At 50.1% G+C, this 10,031-nt stretch overlaps 1 long non-coding RNA gene across 1 annotated transcript in view; it reads right to left on the bottom strand.

The window, feature by feature from the left end:
- Positions 1-8,818: 8,818 nt before the first annotated feature.
- LOC128417263 (uncharacterized) overlaps positions 8,819-10,031 on the bottom strand; it is a 32,665-nt gene continuing 31,452 nt past the window's right edge. Inside the window, exon 5 of the long non-coding RNA XR_008331428.1 lies at positions 8,819-8,966. This is a non-coding gene — a long non-coding RNA (uncharacterized LOC128417263). The remainder of the gene's footprint in view (positions 8,967-10,031) is intronic.

The raw sequence follows: 10,031 nt of genomic DNA on the forward strand, positions 1-10,031 counted from the left end.
TATAAAGCAGATACTTTGAGGGGACATTCATTCATTCCTCCTCACCACTATGAGCTGAATAAAGAGCATGAAATCACTTTGCGACTCTGAGTATATTTCACTGGCGACGAAGGTGGGATCCCGCTGAGCTGACTGCCACACACAGCACCGCAGCACCGCCACCTGCCACACCGCTGCCTCGCACCGTGTATCCAGGCTTCAGCTCCGGGACACAAGGAACTCAGAATGGCAACCGACAACAGCTTCTCGCCGTTCAACCCAGCATCGGGAGACTGGGAAGCGTACGCCTCCCGTTTCACCTTCCTCCTAGAAGCCAAAGGGGTCACCGACGAAGAAGACGCCAAGAAGAGGGCGATATTCTTCAGCGTCTGCGGAGAGGAGACGTTTGAAATCGCCCGGGCCCTCCTTGCGCCTGAAGACGTCGCTACTGTTCCATACAAAACAATAATGGAACAGCTGAAGGGGCACTTTTCGCCACAGCCCTCAGTGGTGGCTCGTCGAAATGCCTTCTACGCAAAGCGGCAAGCCCCTGGGGAAACCATAACTGGGTTTGTGACCTCTCTCCGCCAAGCCGCCCGGTTCTGCAACTTCTCAGAGCTGGAGAACATGCTTCGTGACCGCCTCGTCGGTGGCCTGAAGGATGAGAAGCTGCAACGACGCCTCTACGCTAAGAAGGACCTAACGTTCCAGGTCGCTCTGGAGGAGGCCCTGGCAACGGAAGCTGCCGAGAGGTCGACGCAAGAGGCACGGCCGAGCCAGCTGTCCCAACCGAGGGTCCACCACGAAGACCTCACCGACGACTCAGGATCCGACAGGGAGGAGGTGCACCGAGTACAGCAGCGCACTCAAGCAGCCCACATACCACAGCTGCCTCGACGAGAAGGAGGGAGCTGCGCAAGCTGTGGAGAAAGTCACGAGAGGAGGACCTGCCGTTTCCGCAACGCAGAGTGCAGGCAGTGCAGAAAATTGGGACACATCGCCCGGGTGTGTCGGGCTCGGCCCACCCGACGCCAGGCATCAGATGACCAATCCAAGAGCCCCAGGTCCCGGGGCCCAACGCACCAAGGCAACTCGACAGAGCTCACGGACTTCCAGGTATACCAGTTGCCCCACCCCAACGTAGAGAAAATTTATGTTGACGTACAGATAGAGGGGGCCCCATGCCGCATGGAGCTTGACACGGGTTCAACTCTATCCATAATCTCGGCAAGGACCTTAAGGAAACTGTGTCCTACTGGGGGTCCCAAACTCAGGCCGGCCCCATTCACCCTCCGGGACTTCCAAAAACGTAAGGTCCCCACAATGGGGGTGGGGACCTTCAGGGTGCAATACCGAGGGCGGACGCGGCAACTGGACTTGCTTGTGGTCAAGGGCCCCTACATTAGCTTACTGGGATTGGCATGGTTTGGACCACTGGGGCTAGCCGTCACCGGGGTGAACCACACTAGCTTACAAGTGGACGTGGACGCCATATGCAAGGAATTTCCGGGGGTTTTCGATGGGAAATTGGGACAGTATACGGGCCCCCCCATTGCTCTACAGCTTGACCCCGCAGTACGACCGGTCAGGCTCAAGGCCCGCCGGGTCCCGTTCGCCCTGAAACCCCGTATAGACGAGGAATTGGACCGGCTCGTGGAGCAAGGAGTGCTGGAGCCGGTGCCTAATGCCCCCTGGGAAACCCCAATCGTCACGCCCGTCAAGCCTAATGGTTCAGTCCGCATCTGCGCAGACTACAAATGTACCATAAACAAGGCCCTCACGGCCCATGCATACCCAGTGCCAGTGGTCAGCCATGTTCTTGCCACCCTGGCTGGGTCGAAAATTTTTGGCAAGCTGGACTTGGCCCAAGCATATCAACAGCTGCCAGTAGATGAGGCCACAGCAGAGGCACAGACGATTGTGACGCACAGAGGAGCATTCAGGGTAAAGCGGCTGCAATTCGGTGTCAGCGTGGCACCAGGCATATTCCAGAATCTAATGGACTCTCTACTTAAAGGGATTCCTGGCGTCACCCCCTTCTTCGATGATGTGTTGATTGCCGGGCCCACACCAGAGGAGTTTGAGGACCGCCTCCGCACCGTTCTGCACCGTTTCCAGACGGCGGGTCTCAAGGTGAAGCGGGAAAAATGTCTACTAGGAGTGCCTCAGGTGGACTTTCTGGGATTTATGGTGGACGCAGAAGGGGTCCACCCGACTGGGGACAAGGTACGGGCCATTTGTGATGCCCCAGCGCCCAAGAACAAGACTGAACTTCAGGCCTTCTTGGGACTATTGAACTTTTACCATTCCTTCCTTCCCCACAAGGCGGCGGTAGCAGAGCCCCTACACAGACTCCTGGACAAGCGGGCCCCTTGGGTGTGGGGCCAGCGCCAGGAGGCCGCATTCCAGGCAGTCAAGGACTTGCTTGTCTCAAACTCGGTCTTGGCACACTTCGACGAGAGGCTGCCGGTGGTGCTAGCATGCGATGCCTCGCCCTATGGAATTGGCGCTGTCCTGGGACACCAACTCCCGGATGGAAGAGAGGTACCGGTGGCATACTTTTCCCAGACACTCAACGCAACCGAGCGGAACTACTCGCAAATCGACAAGGAGGGTCTGGCAATCGTGAAGGGAGTAAAAAAATTCCATGATTTCTTGTACGGGCGGCCCTTCACCGTGGTGACTGACCACAAGCCGTTGCTTGGCTTATTTGCCCCTGAAAAGCAGACCCCCCAAGTGCTGTCTCCTCGCGTCCTCAGGTGGTCAATTTTCCTTGCCAGCTACCAGTATGCACTGATTCACCGTCCGGGGAAGGCGATGGGCCATGCGGATGCCCTCAGCAGGCTACCACTACCGGAAACAGGCCCCGACCCAGCACCTGCACAAGAGGTTATGAGCCTGGAGCTGCTTCCCGACCGCCCCATTCAGGCACAAGAAGTTGCACACCATTCCAAGAAAGATAGGGTCATCTCCCGGGTCCTGGACTGGGTGTGGAGGGGATGGCCCAGCAGCAGCCCCGGGCCAGAATTCGCCGGCTACACAACCCGCAAACATGAACTGTCGGCCCACAAGGGGTGCCTGTTATGGGGAAGCAGGGTCGTTGTTCCCCAGCCCCTCCGCAAAAGGGTCCTCACAGCCCTACACGAGACACACCCAGGGGTAGTAAGAATGAAGGCCCTTGCCAGGAGTTATGTGTGGTGGCCGGGGATCGACGGAGAGATAGAGGCCTGGGTCAAACACTGCCAGGCCTGCCAAGAATCCCGCCCAGATCCCCCAAGGGCCCCAGTCCAGTCCTGGGAGTCCGCCCGAGCGCCATGGTCACGCCTGCATGTGGACTTCGCTGGCCCCTTTCAGGGGAAAACATTCTTCATAGTGGTGGACTCCTACACCAAATGGCTGGAAGTCGCACTGGTACCGTCCACTTCTACGTCCGCAGCCATCCGGGTACTACGCAGGCTGTTTGCAACCCACGGGCTCCCTGACACTCTCGTCTCAGACAACGGGACTGCATTTACGTCAGGAGAATTCCAAACCTTCACAGCGCAAAACGCCATCCGCCACATCTGTTCGGCGCCATTCCATCCTGCCACCAATGGCCAAGCAGAACGCATGGTGCGGACCACCAAGGACACCCTTCGCCGCATGACGCAAGGGGATTGGGAGTACCGCCTTGCCACATTCCTTCTAGCACAGCACAGCACCCCCAGCTCAACAACTGGCCGGAGCCCCGCTGAACTACTAATGGGTCGGCGCCTTGCAATCAGATTGGACCGCCTTCACCCCGATAGAGCTCAGGATGAGGTAGTGGTGGGGGAAGGCAGGAACCCCCGGACCTTCGAGGCCCAGGACCCAGTGTACGCAAAGAATTTTGGGGCAGGCCCAGCATGGGTACCCGCCACAGTCACCAGGGTCACTGGCCCCGTGTCGTACGAGGTGCTAACAGATGGGGGGCAATGCTGGCGCCGCCACTGCGACCAGATACGGCGACGATTCCCGGGAGAAAACCAGGAGGAGGAAAGGTCAGAGGAGTCCCAAGGGAACAGAGGGGCAGTGAGGCCCATAGAGCACGAGGGGCCAGCAGGAGAGGCAGAATCAGTAAATACAGAGAGGACCTGCGAGGCCGAAAGGACACCGGAACCAGAACCACGACTGAGCGAGCCGGTTGCGCCAGACCAGACAGCCCCATCACAGCCAGCATCCTTGGAACACGAGCCAGAACCTGAACCCCGGACCAGGGAACACCCCAGGCCGCAACGCACACGTAGGCCGCCAGCGTACCTCGAGGACTATGAATGCGACCTCCCGGGCAGGACGGGAACTTAGAGGGGAGGGGTGTTATGTACTGAGTTGAATAGGCTCCAAACTGCAGCAGTCTGATTGGTCCTAGAACAATAGGATCCAAAAGGCAGCAGTCTGATTAGTCCTAGAACAATAGGATTCAGAATGCAGCAGTCTGATTGGTCCTAGAACAATGCAGCAGTATGATTGGTTGGAAGGAACCACCCAATCATGCTCCAGATTGAAGTGAATCCACAAGCTGATTGGCTTACAGTAGAATTCCGGAATTAGCCAATCATGTGCAGCCCATTGTGTAAATAATGTATATAAAGCAGATACTTTGAGGGGACATTCATTCATTCCTCCTCACCACTATGAGCTGAATAAAGAGCATGAAATCACTTTGCGACTCTGAGTATATTTCAGGGGGCTTCTCCACCTCCCCCATCTATCAGGAAGGCCATGGCAGTTCCAGTTCCCACGTCGGGGCCCCCAGTGAAGCCTCTGCCATCCCACAATGCCACTGCACCAAGAGGGGTGAGCAGACTTGTCAACCAAGCTGGCCCAGGTGACCCGAGGAACCAGTAGGGCTGGGCTGGCTCTATCGAATTGTTGCTCCAAACTTGGCTTCTTAACATCAGCAACTTGTCTGCAAAGGCAGGTGCTAAACAGATGCCAACCTATCCTAGCTAGCCGATCACAGACCATGCTGAATGCTTTGCAACCTGTGGATTCCTGTCTGCCTGTTGTGGACCGTGCCGTTTGCTAGGTCTGAGATGCCTTCTGCCCGTTTTGAATAAACATACACAAATTTATTGGTGTTAAAATCATAGATAGATATTTGGAGGGTCTTTACATTTTTACAACATGCAGAGAATAATATGTGTTAAAAAACCAGAGAGAGGAACTGAGAGAAGTCGTGGGGGAAGGGAGGGAGGGTATGGGGGAGAGGGAGGGGGAAACGGGGGGAAATATAATGAAGATGATTTGTTGGAATAATTTGTTATGTGTAAACATTTAATAAAAAAAATATTTTTTAAAAAATGAGATGCCTTCTGCCCATCAGTTTGATTATAGGCTTCCAGATTACTTTTTAAAATTACCTGTTGATGCCATGAGGTGAGGACGACATTTACAGCTTTGAGGTTCCCACCCATTTCCATAGCATATTTAGATGCACTGGTGACTATTCCCCTCACAGAACTACAATGCTCAGAGTGGTTGAACGATCAGTACCTTTTCCCAGGAAACTCTGGAAATTGTAGCTCCTTGAGTGGAATAGGAGTCTCCTAACAACTCTCAGAGGGACGCGGGTGCCGCTGTGGGTTAAACCACAGAGCCTAGGACTTGCCGATCAGAAGGTCGGTGGTTCGAATCCCCACGACGTGGTGAGCTCCCGTTGCTCAGTCCCTGCTCCTGCCAACCTAGCAGTTCGAAAGCACGTCAAAGTGCAAGTAGATAAATAGGTACCGCTCCAGCGGGAAGGTAAACGGCGTTTCCGTGCGCTGCTCTGGTTCTCCAGAAGTGGCTTAGTCATGCTGGCCACATGACCTGGAAGCTGTACACCGGCTCCCTCGGCCAATGAAGCCGAGGGCCAATAAAGATGAGCGCCGCAACCCGAGTCGGCCACAACTGGACCTAATGGTCAGGGGTCCCTTTACCTTTACCTTTAACAACTCACAGCACCCCTAACAAAGGACAGTTCCCAGGATTCTCTGAGGGAAGCCATGGCTGTTTAAAGTGGTATGATACTGTTTTAAATGTATAGGGCAGATGGAGCCTCAGTTTTACTCAGAATAGATGCACTGAAATTAATAAACATGGCTAAGTTTGGTCTATTAATTTCAATAGGTCTACTCTGAGTACAACATAGTTGAAGAACACCCAATTTTCTCAATATTTTTCCTGATAGGTTAGCCTGCTCTCTTCCTTTGTTCTCACAGAAAAGTCCAGCAGAGGCCCATAACATAGCTGCAACATTGTCTAGGTGAGAGGGGAGCTATTTCAGAACTTCCCCTGTTTTAGTTTCCTTGAAGGGTACCTGTAGCCACAACGAGTCATTTATCATGGCGTGAATGTTGGCTCATAAGAAGACAGGGCCATCTGCAGCATCCAGTCACTTCGTGACCAAAGTTTCCTACACATCTGCATCTGAGTTCAAATCCAAGCAGAGAGGCAGAGACATTCTCACCTCCACCCTCCACCTATGATACATATAACCAACTTCACAGCCAGTTACATGCACACACTGTGGTAAGTGGCATGGGACTGAATCCAGGATAGACAACAACATGCCTTCCAGATGTTCTTGGACTCCAGTTCCCATCAGCTCCCAGCCAGCCAGGACAATGGCTGGGAATTATGGGATCTGTACTTCAACAACAACTAGAGGGCACCATGTTGCCTACCCCTGGACCAAATAGCCATCTAGAGCTACCCAGAGGTTGCCTTTGTCAGAGCAGAACATGTCCTTGCTACTTCTCTCATTTGCACACTGCAACAACACGGAGGATTGAGAAGAAAGCAGAATTTAACATGGTTGCTTAGTAAAATTAACAGCTTTTGATTAGTTCCTTATCAAGCTCTAACATATGTGTTTGTGTAATGGCTCTGTGCATTCGTGTGCCTTAGTTGAGAACTTTCCAAATTTAACAGAGGAGGATTCCAAGTCACCTGAATGTTTTGCCTCATCCACATCGTACGACAAACATAATATTCTAGGTCCTTTTAAAATCCCTGACCACAAACCAATATAGGCTGGAGCAATCTAACTGACACCTTGTTCCCAAATCTCTCCCCGCCTCTGTCTCTCTGCAAATATGTGCTTAGAAGGGAACAAGCTAACAGGTGCATAAATTCTTCTCACAAAGCATCCAGGTTGCAGGATGTAGCGTTGAATATTGGTGGCTGAAAATATACGCATACATGTTTTCCAGCTAGTTTTGATCTCTCAGATCTTGCAAGTCTGTTTTTCCTGTATGTCTGGGGTTTTATTATTATTACTGCTGAGGGATTCTTTATCTGCTCACTTCCATATGCTCAAGACAGCACAGGAAGTAGAACTCCTAAGATGTGACATTGTATAGCACAGCAGGACATGCAGGGAGAAGCCTTTTGTAAGTTTATATTTGAAGGTACATCGTCTGGCCCATTTTCCTGTGCGGTTTTTGGAGTCACAGTAGTTGTGATTAAAGCAATATTCATCACAAGGGATAACTGCAGGCAGAGAACTGATGGGTAGGGATGCAGGAGTATTTAGATTCGGTTTGCATTTAAAGATGAACCAACCTAAGCTGTGCTTTCTGAAACAATATGCAAACTGAAACAGAGCTGTACATGAAAATTCGAACTTTTTTGAATTGTGCCATGCAGTCATCCAGTCAAGTAACGATTACAAAAATGCAAGCGCCCCCCCCCCCTTCACAGAATGGTGGTCTGTGAGCCAGAGTTTGGGAATTCCTGTACTAAACTATATGTTGGGCACATAGAATATTATAGGACAACTGGTTCTGTAATGGGCAAACCCCCTTTAGGATTCCCCTTGAGTCATTACCAGCCATGCCAAGCCGCAACACACAGAACTATCATGACTTTGCCATTAGGCTACCTAGTGGCCTATCAGTGTCACAGTTCACCGACTGTTGATGGCTCTTGCCAGTATAGTTGCTGTGCCAGATGAGTGGGTTAGGCTAATGATGATTTTAATTCTATTTTTAATACTTTCATTTTGGTAAAGGCTGGACCTTTTAAATTCTAAATCATGGTCCAGATCCAGTTCCCATCCCTTGGGCTAAAGGGAATCTTCACTGCAGAAGTTATTCAACCCATTTCTAGGTTAAAATCCAAATGTCATTAATGAGTCACTTTATGATTTATTTGCAGGTGTCTATTCGATAGTGGATGATGATACAGAGACCTGCTGTATTCCCTATTTTATTTGCATATCATATAATATCATATCATGATTTCTTATATTTATTATCTTAAATATATAATACAGCCCACCCCAAAATACCATCCAAGAAAATGCATATGTATCAACAAACCAGATGGAATATAGAGAGGGACTCTAACAAAAATAGCTCAACTGTCAAAGGCTAAGAAGATGTGAATTTTCAATGTCTGAGAGACTGTGCCTGATGCTCCTCTGTAAGGGGGGAGTTCCATAGTTTTGGGGACCCATTAAGGGGGCTTGCATTTCGGAGGAAGATGGCACCACAAGACTTTCTGCAGGTTGCAACATCCCACAGGTAGCAATCATTATTCATTATGCACATAAGATATGCTTGGCTTTTCATTCTCAATTATCCATGAAAGAATCATTGGCTACAAACAATTACAAGAAGAACGTTGCTATGAGGTTTTAAATAAGAGCCCAATGCTATAGCAGAAGGAAGAAAAACGGGTGTGAAATTTACGGGCCGATGCTGCATTCCGTTCTTTAATTTACAAGAAGGCTAATAATCCTTTAAAATCCCACTCCTAGCAAAAATCCTAAATCTGCCAGTCATTTTAATCCTTTTCACAAGGAGCAAGAATTTCCATCATGAGATAACTGAAAATATGGCTGTCACCTTAATACGTATCTGTTAATTGCAACAAGGAAATCAACTTCTGCAGCTTCTCTCCACTGATAGCCAGATTCCTCTAAAGCCCTCTCCACTTTCTGTTGCTTCAAGTCCTGACTAGGAGAGCAGAACAAGGGGGACCTGCAACAAAACATTGCAGTGTCAAGTGCTGCAGTTCAGGATTCCAGCAACTTCATTCCGTTCTGAAATTGAGAGCTCTCTGCTTCCCTCTCAATTTCACCCTCACCCTCCCCTCTACTTAAGTGCCTCATCCTTTTTAGCATTTCAAGCCAGCCTCTTCCCACCTGTGCCTTAGAGTGCCTTAGATTAGAGGCCCCTCTCTAATCTATTGCAGACTCCCTTGCCACAACTATAGTCTAGTCTTGCAGCAGTGTTTATGGAAGTTTATGGATGCATGCCAGTGGCTGCATTAAGGAAATGTTTCATTAGGGATGCGATGCAAAATTATCAGGATTTTCTTTACAATCATTGGGACCCTTCAGACATCCGTTTTTTTGGGGGGGCGGAATTCACAATTATTTTTGCTTACAATGGTATTGAGACAGTTGTACATGATCCTGCTTTCAATACTGTTCGTTACTGCAACAGTTTGGGGGCTCTGTTTTGTTTCCAATCAGTGCACTTCCTTTAACTTCCTTGTGGAATCCTGCACATTTTTGGACCACAAATGTTCTGGTTCATTTTTTGTCCTGCTTTTGTTGCACCACCAATGGATTTATCAGTGCATCAATGACATGTTGCAGTGTAACCCCCCACCCCCCCCCAAAACCCACCAGTCTAGAGGGACCCTAAGACTATCTTAAATAATTTAAAAATAAACTCAGGTACTTTACTAGTACAACAACCACACACACACACACATATAATATACACCTTTTTGCAAAACAATTTCCCTCAGTACAATGTATTTTTTTACATTATTCTCACTAACATATGCATTTGTATGTTCACTTTACCCTATTGTTTGCATTGTTGTACACATTAGGTAAAGGTAAAGGGACCCCTGAGCATTAGATCCAGTTGTGACCGACTCTGGGGTTGTGGTGCTCATCTCGCTTTACTGGCCAAGGGAGCCGGTGTACAGCTTCCGGGTCATGTGGCCAGCATGACTAAGCCGCTTCTGGCGAACCAGAGCAGCGCACGGAAATGCCGCTTACCTTCCCACCAGAGTGGTTCCTATTTATC

This window comes from Podarcis raffonei, chromosome 7 (assembly GCF_027172205.1).
Source record: "Podarcis raffonei isolate rPodRaf1 chromosome 7, rPodRaf1.pri, whole genome shotgun sequence".
In the NCBI taxonomy this organism is placed as follows: Eukaryota; Metazoa; Chordata; class Lepidosauria; order Squamata; family Lacertidae; genus Podarcis; species Podarcis raffonei.